This window comes from Helicoverpa armigera, chromosome 9 (genome assembly GCF_030705265.1).
Source record: "Helicoverpa armigera isolate CAAS_96S chromosome 9, ASM3070526v1, whole genome shotgun sequence".
Classification (NCBI taxonomy): domain Eukaryota; kingdom Metazoa; phylum Arthropoda; class Insecta; order Lepidoptera; family Noctuidae; genus Helicoverpa; species Helicoverpa armigera.
In genome coordinates, this window is record NC_087128.1 from 9438430 (window position 1) to 9461509 (window position 23080).

Sequence of the window (23080 nt, forward strand, 5' to 3'; positions counted from 1 at the left end):
CTCAATTTATGTTTTGTAGTTTATGCGAAGAATAGTGACAATCTAAACTTGAACATTGATAAGAATTAATGTAAAATACCTATGATTTATCTTTAACATATATATTATACTAGCTTTTGCCCGCGACTTCGTTCGCGTGGAACAGTGACTTCCGGCAGATTTTTGGTTTGACCAATAGATGGCGCTATATGTCCGGAATGAATTTTATTTTTAATTTTATATTTCTTTGTAATAAAAACTATCCTATGTCCTTTCTCAAGTTTCAAACTATGTCTATACCAAATTTCACACAAATCGGTTCAGTAGTTTAGGCGTGAAGAAAAGACAGACAGACAGACAGAAAGACAGACAGACAGACAGAAAGACAGACAGACAGACAGACAGACAGACAGACAGACAGACAGAGTTACTTTCGCATTTATAATATTAGTTTGGATTGTAACCTTTAAACTTCTACTTTAGTACCAAAGTCTTTCATAAAGTGCCCTTGAGTTGAAGCTGTCATTAAATAATTTTGGCACGCCGGACCCTACTTCATTGTTTCAATTGAGGATGAATCTGTCGACATTACTTATTCTTAACCACTAAGCATTATACAAAGTACGTACGTAGAATATACGTAGGCATATCTACATACATCTTGTAAAAGCGTCTATGTTTTGTACTATATTACCTACTTATGTATATTTCCCACAAAATGTGCTCTTCGTTTAAAAGTTCCATTAAAATTACGTAGAGATTGTTTTTGTTAATTAAATGATGTCAACAGCCTGACACAATAAATTACTTCCCATGTTAATTATGCAAATGACAGTAAAAACTAATTACCTGAAGCGTGACGAACGAAAACCACAGTCCGTTTATAATGACACAATCTCACTGAAACGCACTGCCACAATTACCAGTTAAGTTCACTATACACGCCCAATAGCACTGTCAAACGGTTTCCGTCACTTACACCTATCATATCATACCATACATTATTACGTAACACTCTCTCTAAAAGCACTTTTACGAACAGCGGAAAAATCAACCATTATATTTTATAGCGAAATGCACTCTCGTATCGCGGAAACACAAAGAGTTTTGAAGTTTTTTTTTGGATGTCGAATTTATCTGCGCAGATCGTGGCGCGACTGGGCAGGCCCCTTCGGTTGTTCATATTCTATTATCATTTGATAGGCCACCTCCGTTTAGGAGCGAGTCTCAGTGCGAGGAAGTGTCGGATCGTTTCGTCGTTGATAACTCGATTCACGTGTCGGCGGGGCATCATGTCCATTCAGTGAGTGAGTCGGTGAACTCGGCATAATGCGGATTTAATCAAGCTAAACAATTGAATTGAAGTGAATGATGAATAAAAGGAAATCTTAACTATATAGAAACGATGTACATTGTATAGACTGTGAAGGAAGACGATATCGCTGGAAATAATGTTACTTGACAGATGACGTCTCGTAAAATAATATGGACTCCGAATAAAATTGCGACAAGGGCTGGAGGATTGTATTAGCGTAAAGTAGCACCCATTCCGAGTAATGGCACACATGTCTATTTAGCTCAAATCCTGTAAAATATTGCGGATATAAAATAGGGTAAATATAGGCGAAATAGGGTAGCTATTTAACTGTCATAAACTACTTTAAGTCTTAAAAAAATACAACACCATATTTTCCAACCGACACCTGCTTCATGCCATTTTAGCACATAGCGCTTGCGGCCGCGAAAAATCTCCATCATAATTAAATAACCAGTCACGTCTTAACCTTTTCACTTATAACTTCCTCTTACAGTTTCTAATAAAAACAACACCAAAATTGCCACGCCACACATCCATTGCGTAGTCAGTACGAAGCAATCTGTGTGCAATCCGCACATGTGCTGAATTGGATCACGTAACGTATCATGATCACAAATGTTTGAACACAAATAGCACGCTTGTGTGCATTCTGCAATCATTGTAATTAACTAGAGCTACGCTGCGTAGCGAAAACGCGAACTTTTATCAGCGAAATTGAGTGACAAAATTCAACGAACGATTTTTTAAACATTTTTTGTTTATTTTTAAGGGATTTTTGAGATGTTTTTTTGTTAATGGAATGACATGGTGTAGTACTATTGAATTAAACTTGAGTATCAGTCATCAGCCAATTTCTCTTTGTGACTGTCAACGAACGAATACTGAATAGAACGTACCAGTGTCTGTGTATCGCCTAGTCGGTTTAATACATTTTAACAATTAAAACAGCTTATTTCTTTTATATAGGTACTCGCGTTTGACCACTATCTCAACTGTGGTAAGCGACGATGTGGTCAAAGATGGAGCACGCTTGCCTAGTAGTAACTTATTCACTCTAGAATTGAAGACTTCCAGGTTATTACTAATTATTGTTCAGCTCAAAAGTATCACAATAGTAAGGACAAAATTATTTTAAGTAGCAGCTTTCATACCTACAAGTAACAACCACTATAATACATTTTATTACACAAAGACATCCATATAACGAACAATAATGAGCAAATTGTACAACTTTGTACAATTTCCCACGTACTCCTGTGCAGAGCAAAGTTTACGCAAACTCTTTAATAGCTTCGTAACAAAGCTGGTAACTTACAAAGCACACTATTTTACTTGGTAAATATTTCTTAGAATATGTGGCGTGACGCTTGTATTTCTACAAAGTGTTCCTACATTTATACAAAATGTATCAATCGGCTACAAGATTATCTAAGTGCTGAACATACAGAAATTAAAAAGTAACAGTCTCAATTTGTATAAATTAAAATGTAATTTGGATAAATCTATACAATTATAGTTAGCTAGTAAGTATCATATTTGTATGCCCCATGTGGCAGATCACGGCATGAACAATTGTATATATTTTTTTAAGATCTTTGTACCATACCCGTGTTTCACAAATAAACCATTTGATTTGAAAAAAAAAAAAACTCATGAACAAGCCTTTGTGCTTTTTCTCCATTTAGCTAAGAAACTACGACATTTTTGAGTACTTATCTAGTAAAGTATTTTAAATAAGAAGTAAAACGAATGTTTATAATAACAATACAATAGACATTTTCTTTGATATTGACATAAATCTCTTATATTACCCAAGGCTGAAACCGTCAACTGTCTTTCATATTAAAAGCTCAGTAATATCCAGGATTAATATGTACATAACAAATCTATCCGATTTAGCGTACGGATTTCTGACTTCGATTATTACCTACACTTGGGTGGATTCCTATTCTTATATACGAATTAGTATATTATTCACAGGGATTTTCATATTTTATTATTAATTACTGCCGCCTATCACCTACAATATAGAAATTGCTTCATTGTCGCTTCAACGTCTAATCAAATGTAACAAAACGTATTTACGATCAAAATTACGTTCTATTATCATCATCCTCCGAGCCTTTTCCCAAACTATGTTGGGGTCGGCTTCCAGTCTCACCGGATTCAGCTGAGTACCAGTGCTTTACAAGAAGCGACTGCCTATCTGACCTCCTCAACCCAGTTACCCGGGCAACCCGATACCCCTTGGTTAGACTGGTGTCAGAGTTACTGGCTTCTGACTACCCGTAACGACTGCCAAGGATGTTCTATTATTGAAGTATATTCGTAAACATTATTAAACGTAAGACAAATTGTAAAAAGATTGCTCCTGTCAAGTAGTCAACAAATAGTTTTTCGAATATTGACAATAGTATTCAACAAGTCAAATCGTCATAAAACAAACATTTTTCAGATAATACCACTAGGGATTTACCCCGAGAAACTACTTTGTAACAACACTACTTACGAACACTTCTCTGTATATTTTGTTTGGATTTTCTTTATTTTACTTTAAGCCTCAAACTCACAATATAAGTAAACCAAGTTAGAAAGGGTTTTTGATAAGTCTAGCATCATATAGGTAGAAACTAAAGAAATTATTTTATCAACTTTATCCCAAAAACAATAGAGTTAAATACCAACTAAAATATGAAAAAGTCTTTCTAAATTCCATTATATACTTAGTCACTACTGACAGTAGTGCCCTCCATTACCTAAAATAATATAATTAAGCAAATTCCTACCTTAAAAACACCTGAAAAAATAACGATTGTTCTTTAAAAATAAACGTAAAGTTGTTCGTTTCAGGCGAAGCTTAGCAACGTTGGCGGGTAAGTAGTATTGGATAATTTTAGAGATGTAGAACGGAGGTCGGGCTGTATCGATCGCGAGGTAACGTTGGGCTCGACACGCCGGAACGTTGTATTCTTACCTTGAACCTCTCTACGTAATAAAGATGTCGACATAATACAAACTAAGAATGGGACGCCTCTATTGCAGATTTGAGCTACATTTTTTTGTAAGAACAACGAATTTTTTTAATGTAACATCGGCCTTATTTTTTTCAAAGATTTTTTCGGAGAAAATGTTATGAGCTTGGCTGGAAAGTTTTGGGTACTTATTTTAAATTGATTTAGTTTCTATTTTATTTGAATCGTTAGTGGTTTGTCAAGGCCAGACTGAAATAAATCAATAGTAGACATAAAAGACAGGTCGGTTATTCAGAAAACTAGTTTAAAATTCTTTCGGTTTCAAATTGTTTAATTAAGTAAGTATTTTTTGTAATGAAAGGTTACTCTGATGGAATGAATATTTGATAGATCAGAAAGTGGTACTTAAAAAAGTAAAATTAATTTTATCAGAAAACTAAATTTTGCTTTCTAAACTGTGTGTTGTCATATACCTAGAATTGTTTTATTGATCAATCTTCTGACAGTCATAGTTTATTTTATTGGAAAAATATAAGAAGCAATTCTAAGAACAAAATGTGAATCGTGATTTTTCACAATCCATTTTTACTAGGCACATCCCTCTTTGCATTCAAGGAAGGAATGAGCGTTAATCACCTAGCTTGCTCAATGCGGATTAGCGATATCAGACAAATACTATATATAGATAAAGAAATACAAAATTTGAACTAAATCAAGTAGCAAACTACACTAACTTGCCTCCATAGCTAACAATATAAACATACAGTACAATGAAACAGAATGCTCAAACTTAGGTCTGTAGGGATAACATAACTTGATTCTCCGATGCACCGATGAAAACCATGCAATGCTATGCAACAGAGATTCGAATTTACATATATCGAGTTCACGTATTGTAGCTGCGAGCTACGAAAGTCGAAGTCGGAAGCTTACTATATTCGGACTTAGTCGCTGGTGTGAAAACTGCTGAAGAGTTTGTTCCACCATTTCTTCTTCCCAGCAAAAACACATGAGAAGTGGTGTTTGGGGGAGTAGGGTTATAGGGCGGGCGTATGGGGGACTTATAAACTTGTCCTTCGAAAAGTGGTTATATTTTCAGCCGCATTTAAGTAAATGACTTTATTTTTAACGCTGTTAGGTATAGATCCTCTCACAGTGTTATCACACCAGTAAATTTTCCCCTCGGCTTTTCCAAGCGATACAGCTCGTACTAACACTAATGAAAAAAAAATAAAGATTGTTTTCTGTACTATGTAAATAATTACCTTAAGAGTCAAACGATTTTAATTAATTTATTCATTCAGATTGATTGAAAGTTTACTGAAGCTTTTTAAATGGCTATATCGATGTTAATATAAAGTAAGTACCTGTCAGGTATCTAACGAGAGTTCGTAGAAATAAGCTACCTCGTTAAAGTCTTACAGGAATGAGATAAATTACAAATTCTTAGTAACCCTATCTTTATAGGTACGGATCAAACTGCAGCGCACTGGCATTTTCCTGAAAAGGTCAGACATTTTTAGAAATAGATTCCATTAATTCCATGTTTAGCTTAATCTAATTTGTCAAGTTTAATGAAACAACTGAGAACGTCAATTATTCTAAAAGTTAGGGAAAGTTATTTATAGACTCAATACCTATGTCTAACCGATTCAACCACCCAATTTTTACAAAAAACTAGTACCTAAGAACTTTGTGCGAAATCATGACTTTCTTTCCTCATACTCATATAAAATTATTAAAGAGGAAAAAAGCCTATAACTTCAAATAAGTCTGGAAATATCCGTATTCAGGAGAAGTATTTTGGACGTTTATAAACGTTTTCCTGGTGACCATTATGTTCTGAAAATAGACGATAAAGTGAACAAAGTGACTGACACGTGTAATTCCATATCTATGTATATGAAAATTAATCATTATATCCCTTGGTCACACCATCACACGTGAATGGCTGGACCATTTAAGCTGAAAGATAGAGGGGAGGTAACTTAAACCCGGGAGAAGTACATAGGATTATTTTTTGTCACTTGCCGGCTACAGGAATCAGTTATCTCGGGACGCGGGTGAAACCGCGGATGGAAGCAAAGGAAGGAAGAAAAGGCGTTGATCATAGTTCGCATGAGCTTAAAATAATTTGAAACCATGAAAACTGGGTCAGATAAAACACAATCCAATTACAGATTCACGTAAAATTTGGAAATGTATTAAATTCGTGAACAAAATGAGGAGTGAAATAATTTATTTATAAACATTTTTAGTGGCTGGCTTCAGAGGTTAAAAATAGTTTTATTGATGTGATTTAACAAAATTGATTATTTTAAAGGACTTTATCTAAGGGCGGGATTTCACTGGAGTTTAGACTATGACTTTTCTCAGGTTTTAAACTGGCTCTGTGCATCTTTCATTAAAATCAATTCGGCAGCTTGTCCCAAAAATGCGATGGACATACAGACTTTTTTTCGCATTAATAATATTAGTACCTAAGCATGATGAATATTGACAATACAGGTAACCATAGGTATGTGAAAGTCAAGTTTCGAAGCCGCTCAGACACGTGGTCTCTAAACTCTACAAACTAAATATAGGTACGTAACTACATAAAGTAGCAATAGACCAGCTTTGAATGACGTTCTATATTTGGTTTCGCTATGACACAGTAATTATGCAGTTCGGTGCATACTCTGAAACTTGCGACAATTTCCTTTGGCCGGGAGCGAAATGTGAAACATGAATTTCATGGAAGCTCATAGATGTGTATTATTAGCTTGCTTTAATATGTATGTATGCGAAGTACGAACATCCTGGTATATGTATAATAAAGACTATTAAGGTATATGTTTAACTTTGATTTCTCAATTTATATGTCGTATTTTTTCAGGTGAACTTTTATTTAAATTTGCGCCTTTTGTCATTAAAAAAACTGGAGTAACCGAAATATTTCGTAATTGACCTAGCAAACTAAAATTTATTTGCAGGGATTATTTCTCCAAATAAAACCAGTCTAAAATATCTTGTAAATGTCATAGAAACATTCCGGATCACTTTGGACTATAGACCACAGCTACCATTTGGTAATTCGGTTAATTTATAGGTTCCCATGACCGACCACTGAATTGTGGCCATGGCGGTTACAACGTTTTCATTCTGAGTTATGCTATAGTGCCCCTGTTTCCGGGTTATGGGGCAGGGAAACGGGTTGCTATGGATAACATGAAAGGATGTGTATTTGTGTTAGTATCCACCAAACTTATTGTTTTGGCGGTAGGGTAAAGCTTATTATTTTGTGAACAAAACGTACCAATTATAAGTTGATGATTTTAATTATGACCTCGTTTGGAAAATATCCATATTTTGTCCCATTTGTAAACTAGATCAAAATCTGTTCGGTAAGTATCTAGGTTTTGAATGAAAGAATAACACCTAACAAAAACAAAAATTAAGCAATACTTTTGACAGCCAAATCAGATACAATAAAATGTTAAGCTTAACTGTGCCATATTTCTTTCTAAAGAGAACTTATTTTAAATAAGCGACGCTAAATTAACATGGCTGCATACCTACGTAATAAATATGTTTAGAAGTAAATCCAATGCTATTTCGAAGTAAATAAATTAGACCTGTTAAAATGTTGAGAGCAGAAAACGAATGCCAACTCTAAATTCACCGTAGAGTTTAAATATGTAGCCCATTTTGAGCCATTAAATATTTTCTAAAATAAAAACAGATGCAGATCGCTTAAAAGCGAGAAATTATACTTAACAGCGTTTTCAGACTAGCGGATATTCCGCTCGGTTTCTTCCAAGCAACAACGGTTATTTCGTAGAGGTAATGTCGCATGTATAATATGACCGTAAACAATTGACAACTACCAGTACAAATATACCGCCTAGAACGCGTCATAATCGCTCGTTTTTGCTACGTGCCACAAAAATCGCTAATGAAAAAGCGCTTTCAGTATGTTTTGAGAAACTCTTTTTAAAATTAGTTTTAGCGTTCCGAAACCAACGGATGCCTTAATTCTATTACTTATTCAGCTGTTTTCTTCCCTCAAAAGATAAATCTTGTTCCAAAAATATCTGCTCCAGACATCTTTCAAAATACACAAATTACACTAAAAGTCGACTTTAACTTTATTTTAATAGAATATAATTTTTCCTCCACGTTTTCTATTTCGCTTAATAGCTTGTTTAGAACTTTGGATTCATAATTTATTTATTTTTCTACTGAAATACCAGAATGTGTGCTATTCCGATATACTTTGACTTCTTTAATTAGTCTAATAAACTATAAACATACCTACGTTGGCTATAAGTTGGTAAATGATGCCTGTATTTTGCTATAGGTAAAGTCATAAGTTCTACGAAATACAGATATTTTTTTAATATGCTATAACCTATTTCGTTCGATATGAACGGTGCCCCAATTAAATAGGGTACCTAGGTAACAGACTTGCTAAAACGTTCCTTTGTTATTTTAGCCTCCAAAACTTTCATAGACAAAATTGGTATACCAAAACCACAAAGTTTCAGACCATAAAGAAACTGTTCTGAAAATTCCTTTTACAGCTCATCAGAGTGAGGCGTTTATTGCGCATTTTCTGAGAAAATTGAGAACATGGAAAATAAAATGACTAGCGGAGGTGCCATAACGGAAAATCTCCTAAAAAAGTAGCGCGCCAAGTTGTGGTTATATGGGGGACGAGGAACGTTACTACCTTCGCTCTTATACACCTTCCTTGGACTGGATCATTTTTTGTTATACCAAAAATCGTTGGAAGATGTCTTAAAGAACCCAAACGCCTCGTTAGTACACTCGTAACTGATCGTTTTGGTCATGCCCATCGTAAACGTATTTGACCTAGAAGCCTGACCTACCTGGAATATGGCATCTCCACTCATCTTTCCTTGCTCCGTGATTGAGAACGTTCTATATAACAAGGTCTGAAAACCTCACAGATGGACTTTATTGTGGTATAACATCGTTGATTTCAAGGAAAATGCTTTTACGAGCAATTTAGCACGATATTATTTTATATCGTTCCAAGGTGATGTTGCGCGAATTAAGTCATAAATAAACAGTCTAAATAAATAATGTCTTTGCAAGTCTTAATATAGGAGAAGCACATAAATTATATTGTCTTCGAAACAAATGAAGATTATTATCGTCTGTCTTTTGTTTCATTTCTTTATTTAGAAAAGTTTTTGGCTACTTAGAAAAGTAGATAGAAAACAACTTTAGATTTTTTTTTGTTATTAACTTTAAAAACAAACACAATAGCTTGCATTATTATCCTAAGTCTACACAAACACCGTAACAATACATTATCGAAGCACACGCCACCGTAAATAAAACAACAATGAATAAAACATACAAACAACAACAAAGCTGTTGTTTTCTTACACCTCAACAACAGATCAATAAAATTGAAATGGAACGAAGAAACTCAACAACTCGTCTTCAATAGGTTTTCTAGAAATCCCGGTAAAACGATTTATGTGTCGCTTACGTCCTTATGATCCTAGTAAGCGTTTCTCGCGAGGTTTAGCCATCTTAGCACTATGTTTTCTTGTGTCTGTATTATTTGTATGAGCAAAGCGGGCTATGTCAAAACAGGTGAATTCAATTATCTTGACATATGTTTAGTAAGTAAAGAAATGTGTCGCTGTTTCATGAGGAAATGTAGAATAACAGGATTTGTTTTTAACCGACTTCCTAAAAAGGAGGTCTCAATTCCGATGTTTATGTTTTTATATTTTAACTTCGATATTATTTTGACGTTTTTTGGAAAGTTATCCACTACACGTAGTTCAATAAAAATAAAAAGATAATTTTATTTTCTTTGAAAATAATAAGGTCACTATATTAAACGCTAACCATCAACCTTACTACCTACCAAGAAATCTCATCAAGTAGGTCCTATTATATAATCAAGTAGGTTGGCATCTTCATAGAAATTGATTACCATTTGTCGATATACTAGGAAAACGCCATAGAAAATCTTTGAAGTCCATAATTACAGACTGACAAGCGATTTCTTGGAGAATTGCAAACGCGAATCTTGCAATTCGATTCCTTGCAAAATTCCTATTAATAGCTAGTTAGAAGTTATAGCTAATATTGCAAGTTCTCAGAATAACTAACTTTCTTCAGTAAAAAGAAATAAAAAACTTGCTATCTCAAGTTTAAAAACTTTAACGTCAGTTGCTTAATAAAGTGCAGAAGCAAGTCTGCGAAATGAGAAAGGGGTAAAATTTTTCCCCTCTGAAAGGCAACCTGATATAACTTGCAAGAAAACTGAGTCAATATTTCCTTTTTTATTGTCGTTGTTAATTTTTTATCTAACTTTATGACGCCTCTGGGTATTATTTTTTTATTACCACGACTTTTTCTTAGTAATAGAATAAATACTCGTTTGTATTCTTGAATGAAAAACTAGGAATATTAATAAACTATCTAATTAAAAAGCTTGCTTTTTGCTGAAGAAATAAGTATAAAAGGTAGTATTCATTAGAATCTGTAGTGTTCGCTGGTTGAGCAGACTTTAAAAAATAAATAAAAAGATGCTCCATTGTATTTATTGTATGGAGATTCTGAACAATATTGTACGTTCAGAAATAAGCAATGAAATAACAAATAATAATAAAAAGTTTCCTAGTGGGAATCATGAACCTCATTAATGTGGCTGTTCTTTTTTCAATTCGTATTCCTTATCTGCATAATAACTATATGAAAAGCTACCGTAAAATAAAAACGACCTTATACCTACTGAAAACTTCATAAGCATAGAGAATGACCGAAAATTTTTAGTGTTGCCGCATCCTCATAAAAAATATGGACTTCATTTTCGCATAAATTCGTAAAGCCACTCAGGGTTGCCACACAACAAACTTGCGAAAGCAAACATTTCTTTTAGGTTTTATTACGGGCGGTGGGTGTTTCATAAAATACTGGTGTTACTGTTACCTAACACCACAAACACCAACACAGCTTAATTAAGCAGTAAAATACACACAGTATTAAAAATGAGTACTTTTTCCACCTTTTGTGGGCACGCAACGTAGCGTAAAACTTCTGTATCGTAGAATTTTTCTTTGTAACCGAAGGATAACACGTAAAACATAATTTTATAAAAACAAATTAGTACCTAACTGTACGTTTTCGCTGTAATAATATTTCATTTTTAATTTACCCTTTTAAGCCGGTAAAAGAGACTGTTTGCAAATTTAATTTGAGTTATTAATTTAAATACGCAAAAATGTTTGTTGATACTACGAATAAATAGCAGCGTAATCTGCGCAAATTATGGACTGAAACTGTGTGGAAAGTAAAATAATAAACAACTCATTTTTTTAAATATCTTTAAAACTATTCTTAATGTAATAAAACTTTTAATCTGATATTGTAATTTCATGAAAAATCTATCACAAAAATGAAAGCTAAAAGTCGAAGTTATAACTAAATAGAATCTAATTGTACCAACGTCTGACTTCGGTCGGTCGACGTGGCTGTCCAACTGCACGTAAGCTGCATCAAATAAATAAAAAACAAGTAAGTATTGGAAAACCACAAAACGGATAACAGATTATAAAAGAAATTGTATGAACGCAACACGCAATACAGGATTTTATTCTTTCCGTATTTTGCTTGAAAACCGTTTTAAAGTGAAATTTTCAATAAAAACTAGAAATAGACAGTATTCATCGTGCTTTGATTCAATGTAAAATATTGAGTTCAAAAACCTAGCTATTTTCAAAGAATCGAAATGACTGCATAGGCACCTATACCTACATGTTCCATGCAAGCTCCGAATTTGATACATCCAATTATTGTGCCTACCTTTGGACCAAAACTGAAACGAAAATTCTACCGTTCAATTTACAATTTTTTGGAAAAAGCGTATTTGCAGTTGTAATCAAAATTCTTTTTGACAATCAAAGCATAAAGTTCATCTCTGATTCCATTGTGCTCTGAGTGGCCTGTATCTAACCCACGGAGGAATGAAAGATAGCGAAGATGCCATAAGGAAGGTAGGTCAGGCGCCTTCTTGTAGGTCAGGCAACGTACGGAAGGCTTGAACAGTTACAAAAATTTTTGAGGCATTTGCGTTTCTTGTCAAATCAAATGCACTCTGTTAAAGATTGGTCTTAATTGCTTGGTGATTTTATTTTGAAAATAATAGGCGAGTTCTATAGAAGAACACTCGCATTTTTGCGCGCTAGTATTTCAGAAGATTTTCCGTTATGACATCTCCGCTCGTCATTTGGTTCTCCACGACCTAACCTCTTTCTTTCGACAATGCTCGCGGGTCGCGTGTGCACAGATAATAAAGTGGTGTGCATTAGTCATGCACAGCTGCTGTCACTGGGCTCAAATATAGTACGAGACCTTCATACTGCCGTCAGTATAAATATACAAACTATATAGGGGTTATAAATCAACCCGCCCTTTTCCTTCATTGTCCCGGATAATAGATATTGTAGCCCTTTTGACTGGTATAATGTAAAAAAATCTTTAAATCTTCGTGTGTTTTTTTTGTAATATGTGAGAAAATAATCTAATATAAAAAGTAAGAATAAATTTAATGAAACTATAAATCATTGTGTCTGACACTTTTTCTTTATAAATGTTGGTTGTGGTGTAATATTACACGCTATTTACTACGCCTGTCTGGCACTCGAAGTTGAAAAAATATTGCGGATTCAAGATTGTGTTTTTAATTTACCTACTTTAATTATTTGAACAATAAAAGTTTTGCTAATTAAGATTTTAATTGCCTAAGAAATTTATGTCAAGATTTTGAATAGATTTAAGTTTACTGACTAACACAAACTCCAATTAAGGAATGATTAAATAAACCTTTCTTAAACAGTGAGTGAACTATTTAATTTCAAGGTTCAATGTGCGACTGTTTCATGGACTTTTTTCGACTTACATAACTATATCTTTAAGACCTGTTATCTTTAAAGTACTATATAAACTAAGTAAAAACCATACCAATATAATTACATTCAACCTTATTAGTTACTATAAAGCCTCGTTTCAATATACCAGCAGCATAATTCAAACATAAGAAAAAAAATTGTTTTCACACCTACAGTGGCAAGCGAAGCCGGGTTATTAAATTAAACGTTACAGCCCAACTTTTAATGAGAGACTCGTTTCGGTGAAATTTTCGGCGTCATATTAAATATGCAATACGGGATCTTTACGGGGTTTTAGTTTTGAATTTCAAATGTCTTTTGCAAACAAATGCAAAGGTTTGTTTTAATTTCTTATAATTTTGGAGAACTTGCGGAAGGATATTTTACGTCCTCAGGGTGTTTTTTTAATAATGTATACTTCCTTACTTCCTCGTAGGTATATTTCTTGACCAAAAATAATTTTAATTATCACTTGACTTAGTAACAACTAACAATGCAAGTAACGTCTGAAAATATCACATCTAATTGCATCATAATAATTTTCAATACTGTTCTTCCGCAAATTATTGGATCAATAGGTAAAAATATCTACGCTGATCATATTGATCATGCAAACTAATTAGACTTACGGTACACTTACGGTAAATTGTACTTTTTAACTATATCGACAACTGAAATGGCAAATCCATTTCAGTTGTGAAATCGCCGATTTGTACAATGGGCGACATTTTTTCTGGTTTTAGTTTGGCTATTGTTATACCTCGTTAAATGGTTGAACCATGTAGTTGGGAATTAAAATTCTATTTTTAACGTATGTTATTCAAAATACCAGTAACAAATCAAAGTTTTTATGGTGATTAAATGAATGTTACAGGTAGTACATAATGTTCTAACCGTAGTACGGTAGACCGCACATCAGTGGTAACTGTCATGCACCTTAACTCAATAGCAATAAGTACGATTTTCCTATAAAACTGTTACCACTGATCTGAAGTTGACTGTACTAAGGTGGCTCCATGACCCAGTTTATTAACGAGGCATTAAACCACATGCAAAGTCTAAGAAAACAACCTACACACGATTTGGATATTTTTTTACTTTATGTAATTAGACGTAAACGTCATTTTTGTTTAATATATAGTTCTCCGTGTTTATTTCAAGTTACCTATAAATAAACTACTGGAACTAGTGTTAACTTTAACTACGATTAAATGCCAACATAATAAAAAGTTTATAGTTATTTGAACAGCCACTTTTAAAACATATTTTATGTTTCTTTGTTTATGAGTATAATCCAGATTAGCTTTTCACTAACATAAACCTGAGAAAGTTAAAAACTTTACAACCGAATAAGTTCAATGGCATGAAAAAAAAAATATCTTAGTGGGTAATATTTTCTTTTTACGTTATATGTGAACCAATTCACCCAAGTCACAACATCATCTGCCTAGCCTTTTTTAACTAAGTTGGGGTCGGTTTCCCGTCTAACCGGATGCAGCTGAGTAGTGACCAGCATTTTACAAAAAGCGACTACCTATCTGACCTCCTCAACCCAGTTATCCGGGCAACTAGACTGTCAGACTTACTGGCTTTTGACCACCCGTAACGACTGCCAAAGATATTCAATGACAGCCGGGACCTACAGTTCAACGTGCCATCCGAAACACAGTCATTGGTGTCCAAAATATACTTAGAAAGTATTCAGATACTCAGAAGAGTTGCATTGGTACTTGCCTGACCTGGAATCGAACAAACGAATCTTTAAAAATGGCTCTCAAGTTAAAACCTTTCAACGTTGGTGTTACAAAAATCCTTCTACAGTTACCGGGATTAAAGTAATCGAACATTTATCGAAAAAAGCTTAGTATGCCCGACCTGGTACGATTACACTCGGCGGGTTACCGCGGTAATCCCGCACGTAAAATGGCACCGCGTTTTGTTATCACGTAACCCACGTTTGCGTTTAGTTCGCGAAATTGAGAGGAATACGTTCGCGGTTAATTGAAAGTAATGTTTTTAGAAGGGTGCTATGTGCTTTGGAACACTGTGGATGACGATATTTATTGTTTTATGGATTTTGAAAACTGGAAGCGTAATAAGGTTTTTTTCTCTTGCGCCTCAATGTTTAGTTTAGTGAAATTAAGCACATAATTTTATGTTTTTCTTACCTATCGGAATCAATTGATTGTACTTATATGAATGTACCAATACTCAATCCTCCTAACTACAGTTACGCTCGGTATCATCTAGATTTTTCTATACTGCCAGTAAAGAAAAGACTTTATAGTTGTCGTATATATGTACCTCTAGGTACTTACCTAAGAAGTCTAAGTTTTATTGGTATTTTACGATCGATTGATTCTAGTCCAAGAATAGAGAAGCTTTATACTCCCTTAACTGTACGATGAATAATAAAGGAATACTTGCTCGGACTTACTTTAACATGTGATAAATTAAAATATAATACGAAATATAATAGCAACCTAATGATAATCAAAATCGGTACTCCGCCGGGAAACAGTAATACCTAAACTATCTATGATCCTCGATAAATATAGCCTCTCCCGGGATTATAATTACCTACATAACTATTCGCAGTCCGTCAAATTGCTGCAAACCCTTTGTACGATTCTAACCCGAATTCCACAAACGTCCGCAATTACTGGAAAGTGTTAATTTACCATGCGAAGGTTTCCAAGCGGCTTAACTCATTACAGCGGCCCAAAACTGAGTACATTAATATTAAAACAATAGTCTCGTGAACCGCACTGTTGTACTTTACCAACTCGCATCACCAACGCAAATATGGCGTCGAAAGTACTTTAGAATCCTTCTCATTTAGAAGTTTCGCACCCACTTCAACAATAACTAGACCCGGCAGTAAACAATTCAAGGTAACTTTGTGCCGTAAAACATAAAAACAGGTTTATTTGCGGCAAAAATTCTAAGCACGTAGGTGAAATAACTCGATTTCCTGTGTCAGAGAAAAGCAATTATTTGTTTTCTGTCTAAATATGCTCGGAGCGAGCGTGGGCACGCCTATTGGATTTATTATCGTCCACTGTGTTACAGTGTTCGTTTATTACTTTTGTGAGTACATTTAAAAATATGGGACACCTGTATGATTTTTTGTGGAATAATATCGAAGCATTTGAATTTTTTTCACTCTAAACTAAATCTCTACCAGGCATTCATTGAAATAAAGTACTTATCTCTGTGAAAAAAAACTATGTTTTAGCCAAAAAATAAAGCAAAATGATGTTCTAACAATAATTTGCACGTAACAGAAATTCAGACACGCGAATCGAAAATCTGGTAAATGTACGTGAATTGAACTCGCACGCTAGAATCCGAGGGAATTGTTCGGCACCTAGTCATCCTGACACGCACACACAAACATGGCCATTTATCGGAATAATACATCTATCGTTATTGATAGAAGTGTTGACTTAAATCACTTAAAAGACGCTGACAAAAGTAACCTACTCATAACGTGGGTAAAAAAATATTAAATGAGTCAAGAAATTCGTATCGGACATCTTGAATTACAAAGCAGAATTAGCTCATATAATTTGATACTAATTCATATTTCAAGTTTCATATTTCATATTTCATTAACTGTAAAAAGAACAAATATATTTCAGTCGTTACTAGGTGTTCATACATTGTTCTAATAGGTAATTAGGGACTAAATTAAGTTGGTCCTAACGTAATTTTGGTGTTCAATTCCGTTCATCAAATACTAATATAATAATTACTTTAATGGTATTTGCTCGCTTAAATATATTAGCCTTTCAAGCGACATGTAATTCCCATTTATTGTGTTAAATGTTCGGTAAAAAACACCATTTTCGATGGACAATTGAACCACAAAATATTGTGTTTTATTGACTTTAAAACTCCAATTAATGAGACGTTATTTCAGAACTTGAAAAACACATCACATCATTAAAAATTAACCACCCCGGACATACAAAAACTATAATATTAAGGTCACGATAATTACCTACTTCAGGGACAAATTATTCATACCGTAATTATGAATGTCTCAACTTACGTAATTATATATCACAATGCTTATTAACTCCTATTAAAAACTGGGTGTTTGCTTCACATACCTACCTCCTAAGTAGGATAGTTCTATTAGAGTACCCATACACTACAAACTTTCAGTCGGCCGATAGTTGAAATGGTTCATAAATCAGTATGAAGATGAATGGAAGTACGCACGTAACCAAACATCTTGAGGAAACCTATAAAGTCTGAAATCACCAACCCGCATTGAGCAAGCGTGGTGATTAATGCTCAATCCTTCTCCGTGTGAGAGGAAGCCTGTGCCCAGCAGTGGGTCGATAAAAAGGCTGTAACAACGACGTAACAATCAGGTATTCGTCCGGTATCAGACCAACTCAAAACTTCGACAGAATTCACGACTTTCTTTAAAAAAATCCAACCAACAGGATTACAATCGGCCGACTGTTTATTCTACAGTGTGCGAGGGTAAGCTAACTACGTATACCTATATGCCTCTGAGTATACAGACAGAATTTAAAATGTCCTCCCCATTGTGTAAGGGCTCAGTACCCTCGTAAAGGTATAATGATGTTCCATGTAATTAAGTCTGCCATCTGTAATTAGATACATACATCTTGGTAAGAGTGTGTGAGAGCCCTTTTTTCGATTACAATGTAAACCAATGCTGCCAGTGGTAATTAGATGTTCTCCGGTTCGTTGTGTAAAATATCGTACTGTCTTTCTGGTGTCTAGTAGCGTTACTCGTTTACTAGTGTGATTTTGAGAGTAATGGCGTAGTTGCTATGGTGACTTAGCACCATAGTAACTACAACAAACAACGATTTTTTAAAGGTATTACAAATGGCTGTTATAATGAATAGCATTAAAGTGTGCCAAAATGGATTTTGATTCCTGTTCGTTTTGGACCTTTTATTCGTTTTTTTTTTCTTTTACTGAATAAAATAACAAAGTCAAACTAGACACAGATATTATACAATATCTAAAGATAAGCTAGCTAGAATCACAAGCAACCTCGTTACGAAAGTAAACTATTTCAACTCCTAATTAAAACATAAAAAAGTAATACTCTTAAAAAATGTTTTCTCATTCTGTACCGAGAAGAAAAACACTTATTCCCACTAACACAGTTTATATTTTAATCCTAGCTATTAACGGTAGCGGTGAGGGTGTATCCTATAATAGTTAGTCTACCCCCACTCCCCTACTCCCCAGTGATTTACTAGGCTTTTTCCTAGACGCTAGGTAACGCCTTTTACCTTTGTTTATTTACGTACAGACTTTTAGCCTCTTAAGATTGGCTTAATGTTAACTAGTAAGTTTCGTTAATTTAGACTGGTTTTTGGAACTATGTTATACTTTTATATGGTTTAATTTTTAATAGGCTGGAAATGTATTAAACCTAAGTAAAAGGTGGATGGAGGTGGTAAAACACCTGTCAAACAACGCACTATTTATCCATCTTCATCATTCTTTACCATCAAGTTTTATTTTAAATAACTTTTAGTACACCTATTTACTAAACAATAATTTTGGGCATAAAGCAATATCCTATATACGGGTAATTATTATTACTCCTAGACGCCTGCATCCATCGTCATTATCATCAATCTTTTTAATACTCATCCATTACTTTACCAGCTCGATACACCAGAATCCTCTCAACAAATTGCATTTTCCCCTTAAAATTAAATTACCTACAAAAAGAAGCCACGTTCTAAATAGAATTCTAAGAGAAAGAGCCACACGAGAATTGAGAAGTTAAACCAGTTAATTTAGCTGTGCCAAGTTGTTTGCACGTAAATGTATTACCTGTCGAAGTGAAGCAGATTAGCTCTAAGTGCAGTGAGTGCATTTATCCGTAGCCACTGTTAGGAGTACCTACTCGTAACAGTGGGTAAATGTAGTGTGAGGAATTAAATTGGGTAATGGTTGAAATAGTTTAGACGGCAATAGTGTGCTAAAGAACGCTACTAACATTAGTCCACAAGCGTACTTACACGGTTCTAACAGCAGTGACATTTCATTTGAGGAGTAAAATTAAGTAACTGTAGTACCTAGTATGGTTCTTGTTTTTAGTTTTCTGATCCGACTGATGCTCTACCTGCGAGTAAACTTGCCAGAATAAGTAATATTCGTAGTACCACTATTTCTTACTCCTGCATTACACCTTTTCTCATTACACATCCATCAAAATCTTATACAAAAAACTTATTAATATTTTCAGCACTACGTTTAATTAAGAACATAAAATTTTCACACGTAATGAAGCCTTATTCCTGAAAGTTTTAACACCACCTATATTATTTAAAGTAGTCTTCCGCGAAAACCAGAGATGTAATCAGAGTTCAGTGAAAAATACCCCCCTTTCCCCTCCCCCCAGATTACATTGTATTAAAATTTAAATTCCCGTCATGTCTGGCAGAGTAAATGAATTTTATATGACATGGGTGTGGCTATGGAAAACGCCGGCGGCATGTTATGTTTTATGGAAAACGAAAATACACCCTTCCTACCTATCTGTATTCTATTGATGCGATAACGTCATTTGTGTTTGTTCTGCCAGGAATTTATTTTACATACAAATTGATTTATGACTTTACAAGCGACCCGTATTTATAATTTTCTCGTGTAATAAATCACTCTAGCCATGAGTGAAAATCGCATGAGAATCCGTTCAGCAGTTTTTTCAGTTCGTCGCGAACAATCAAACGGACACGGTCGGAGAGCTTATTTTATAACAAGTATGTCAAGTATATATATAAATCGTTTATCCCCAATAAGTTAAGTAACTAACTCAATTTTGGATTGTCAAACTGCATTGTAGCCAAAATTGCTTCCCCTGAGTATTGGATACAATTTTCAAGTCGGACAAAGTTTAGCTCAGTAGCAGCACGAAGTTTGCTTCTTGCCCACACTCTAGGGCTGCCCGCATATACATATATAGGTAAACATACTAACTACATAAACGATAAATATTTGAATCTCATCTTTATCTTGGTCTAGGAACAAAGACAGCTGTGATATTATACAAATGAACAACCTACAAAAATTTTGTTTAAAAATCAATGTATAAAAATACAGTAAATAAAACAGAAATAAAATAGCAAACCCGCAAAAATTTTCGAGTCCTCAGACCTTTGACCTTTTTACAACTTGTAGCAGACAAAAATAAACGTAGGTACGAATCCTAACTCCATTGACACGAACTTGTGGCGTTACGTGCCTGGAACCTCTATGCCCCGAAACTACCAAGTATGGCCGTCTTAATAAAATTATCACCTCCCCGAATGTACACAACAAGTCCACTTCTATTCTGAAAGCCGCCATTTTGTTTCTAGTGTCCATATTTTGGAACTACACCCTGGGGCTGGGAATCTGGGACCGTCGTAAAATAAGTCACGGGAAAGTATGAAATAATTTTGAATACGAAAATGGGGGTAGCTTGGACATTGCCACTATTTATCACAATCAAGTCTAAGTATTGGGTACAATGCAAATGGCAGCTATAATTTTCCCCATTAATAAAAAAAACGGTACTTTTCTTGAAAGATTCACTCATTTAAAAGATTTATATCAATATAAAATACCAATAAAATGGTAATTTATGAAAGATATTAATTTTTAAAACCTCGGAACCGAATCTCGACTGCTCATTCAACAAATAAACTTTTATCTCCCACGTCACATAAAAACAATCAAAAGTAATTTCGGGCTTAATTCCGTTAAAATAACTCCAACGAATTACAAACCGGGTAGTTAATATCTGATCGAACAAACGAACGTTCCAGTTAATCCATACAACATCAATTAAATGGGAAAAGTTGAACTTTTGTACGCGACTATTTGTACCCAATAATTAATAACTTGTGGTATATTGCTCTGCACTGAAACCCGCCAGTCAATCTGATAATATTTTAATTTAATTTGCATGTACAAATGTATTTATGTGATTGGCAATTTCTTGCCCATTCCCCCGAAGCATTGTAAGTATATATTTTCAGAGATAAAATGTGCTCTTGCTTTTAAAAAAATCTTTGCCAAACCTTTATATTTTTATCCATTCTTCTCTATGTTTTACGTATTTGAAGATGTTATAAAAAATATAATTTTAAGAGATATTACCTACCTACAATAAATACAAAATTCAAGTATCACTCCTAACCTAATTTATCTTTGTAATAATCATAAAATCAGCTACTCGCTCCGAAATACTTGTAAATACAAATATTTACTAAGGAACATTCCGAAACAAGTAATTTTATCAAATGGGATTAGGTCGTAACACTTAGGTTTAATAACTAAATTGCTAGGAATTAGCTAATTGAAACTGTAACCCGGATTTTGCTTTACACAGAATACACAGTTGTTTGCCAAAACTGACTTCTTTAAAATTGTGTAACGAATTTTAGTAACATTCTTGCTTGTAGTGTTTCGTTTTTATACCTACTTACCTCTAATTTATGAAAATCGTAACCATAATTACGCAATTGCACATTCTTGCAATTCATTTTCAATATGCTATTCTGAGCTAACCGTTTAAAGCTCACAGAGAAAAAATTGTCCCCTTGACACACCTCAAAAATTTTAGATTACTAACCAAAAATGCTTTCCATTGTTCAAATATCTATATTATTTTAGAAGAAAGGAGGAAAATTGCAAATGCTAACCTTCTTATAGCAACCACATAAGCAACCATCAATTTCGCTACAATTCAAGTAATCGAGATCATAGTAAGTACCTCATTCAAATGATCTGAACTGCATTCAAGTATCTCTTGCGGTAACCAGAATATTAAAGCGCATTTAGACGGTTCCAGGTTGTATAAATTTATCTTAGATGTCTGCGTAGAATATTAATATCTAGCTACGCTTTGAGAACAGATTTAAGATGCAATAACCTCGGTATGGCAGCACATAGTTTCAAATCCTCTCAAAGACCTGTTAGGTACCCTCAACACCGTAGGAGATCATAATTCCGACATTGAGTCCTCAAACTATGATATGTAGAACATACTGCACTACAAAATTGTATTATTAGACAGAGGGAGATGGGAATTTTGGACAAAATATTACACGCGCGCCTTAAAATGATGTCTGCGCTATAAGACGGGATCCTAAGACCAATGCCTGTCAAGGCTACGGGATTGTTTGAAAAACGTGCTACACAAGGAACATGCTTGGTTTGTCCGTAACAATCTTTATCCACCCACAAAAGAAGGGCTCATTTGATTATTTCCAAATTATTCAAATCATTTATTACAGTCAATCAAAATATAGGTAGCAAAGAGGATTTAATAATATCGACACTACACCCGGTGCCATGCTACCAAGTTATAAAATGTATTACATGAAAATTATAATATTTAAACCGACCGCTGAAAAGGTCACAACAAGAGTAGTACTTCTACTTCGCCAGGCACTTCGGCACGCCCAGTAAAACTCCTATTTGACCCCTATTCGTTTCCAAGCATTTAGCTCAAACAACATTTATTTACAACTCCAAGTAATTTTACATTTATTCAAGAAATAACTTAATGATAAGAGTACAACTTATTGGAGTCTAGACTAAGTTTCCACTTCATATTTTCTTAGACAAAGATATGGCCAACTTATAAATTATGGTAAGTATTCTTTATCAAGAACTCGTACTATAATTTTAGAACTAACGTTTCAGAAGTTTACAACTCAAGTTTGTATGGGAAAATAGAGGGATAAAGTATCATAATGGTGTCGGAGCTGTAAAATGAAACCTCTTTACCACACCTGAAACCAATTTTCCCATAAACTCGCCCTTTAAACGCCATGTTTCGTGCGCTTAAATTTCTAAATGACTGTAAAACGTGTTCAGAGAATAAT

At 34.2% G+C, this 23080-nt stretch overlaps 1 protein-coding gene across 2 annotated transcripts in view; it reads right to left on the bottom strand.

Annotated features, from left to right (window-relative positions):
• Nucleotides 1–23080, bottom strand: part of LOC110372564 (leucine-rich repeat neuronal protein 2) — a 107455-nt gene that overhangs the window by 24687 nt on the left and 59688 nt on the right. Inside the window, exon 1 of one of the 2 annotated variants that reach the window (XM_021329360.3) lies at nucleotides 829–1236. The exons of the other annotated variant lie outside the window; for it this stretch is intronic. The gene's annotated coding sequence lies outside the window, so the exon portion shown is untranslated. Of the gene's footprint in view, nucleotides 1–828; nucleotides 1237–23080 lie in introns of those variants that run through there. 2 annotated transcript variants of the gene reach the window in all.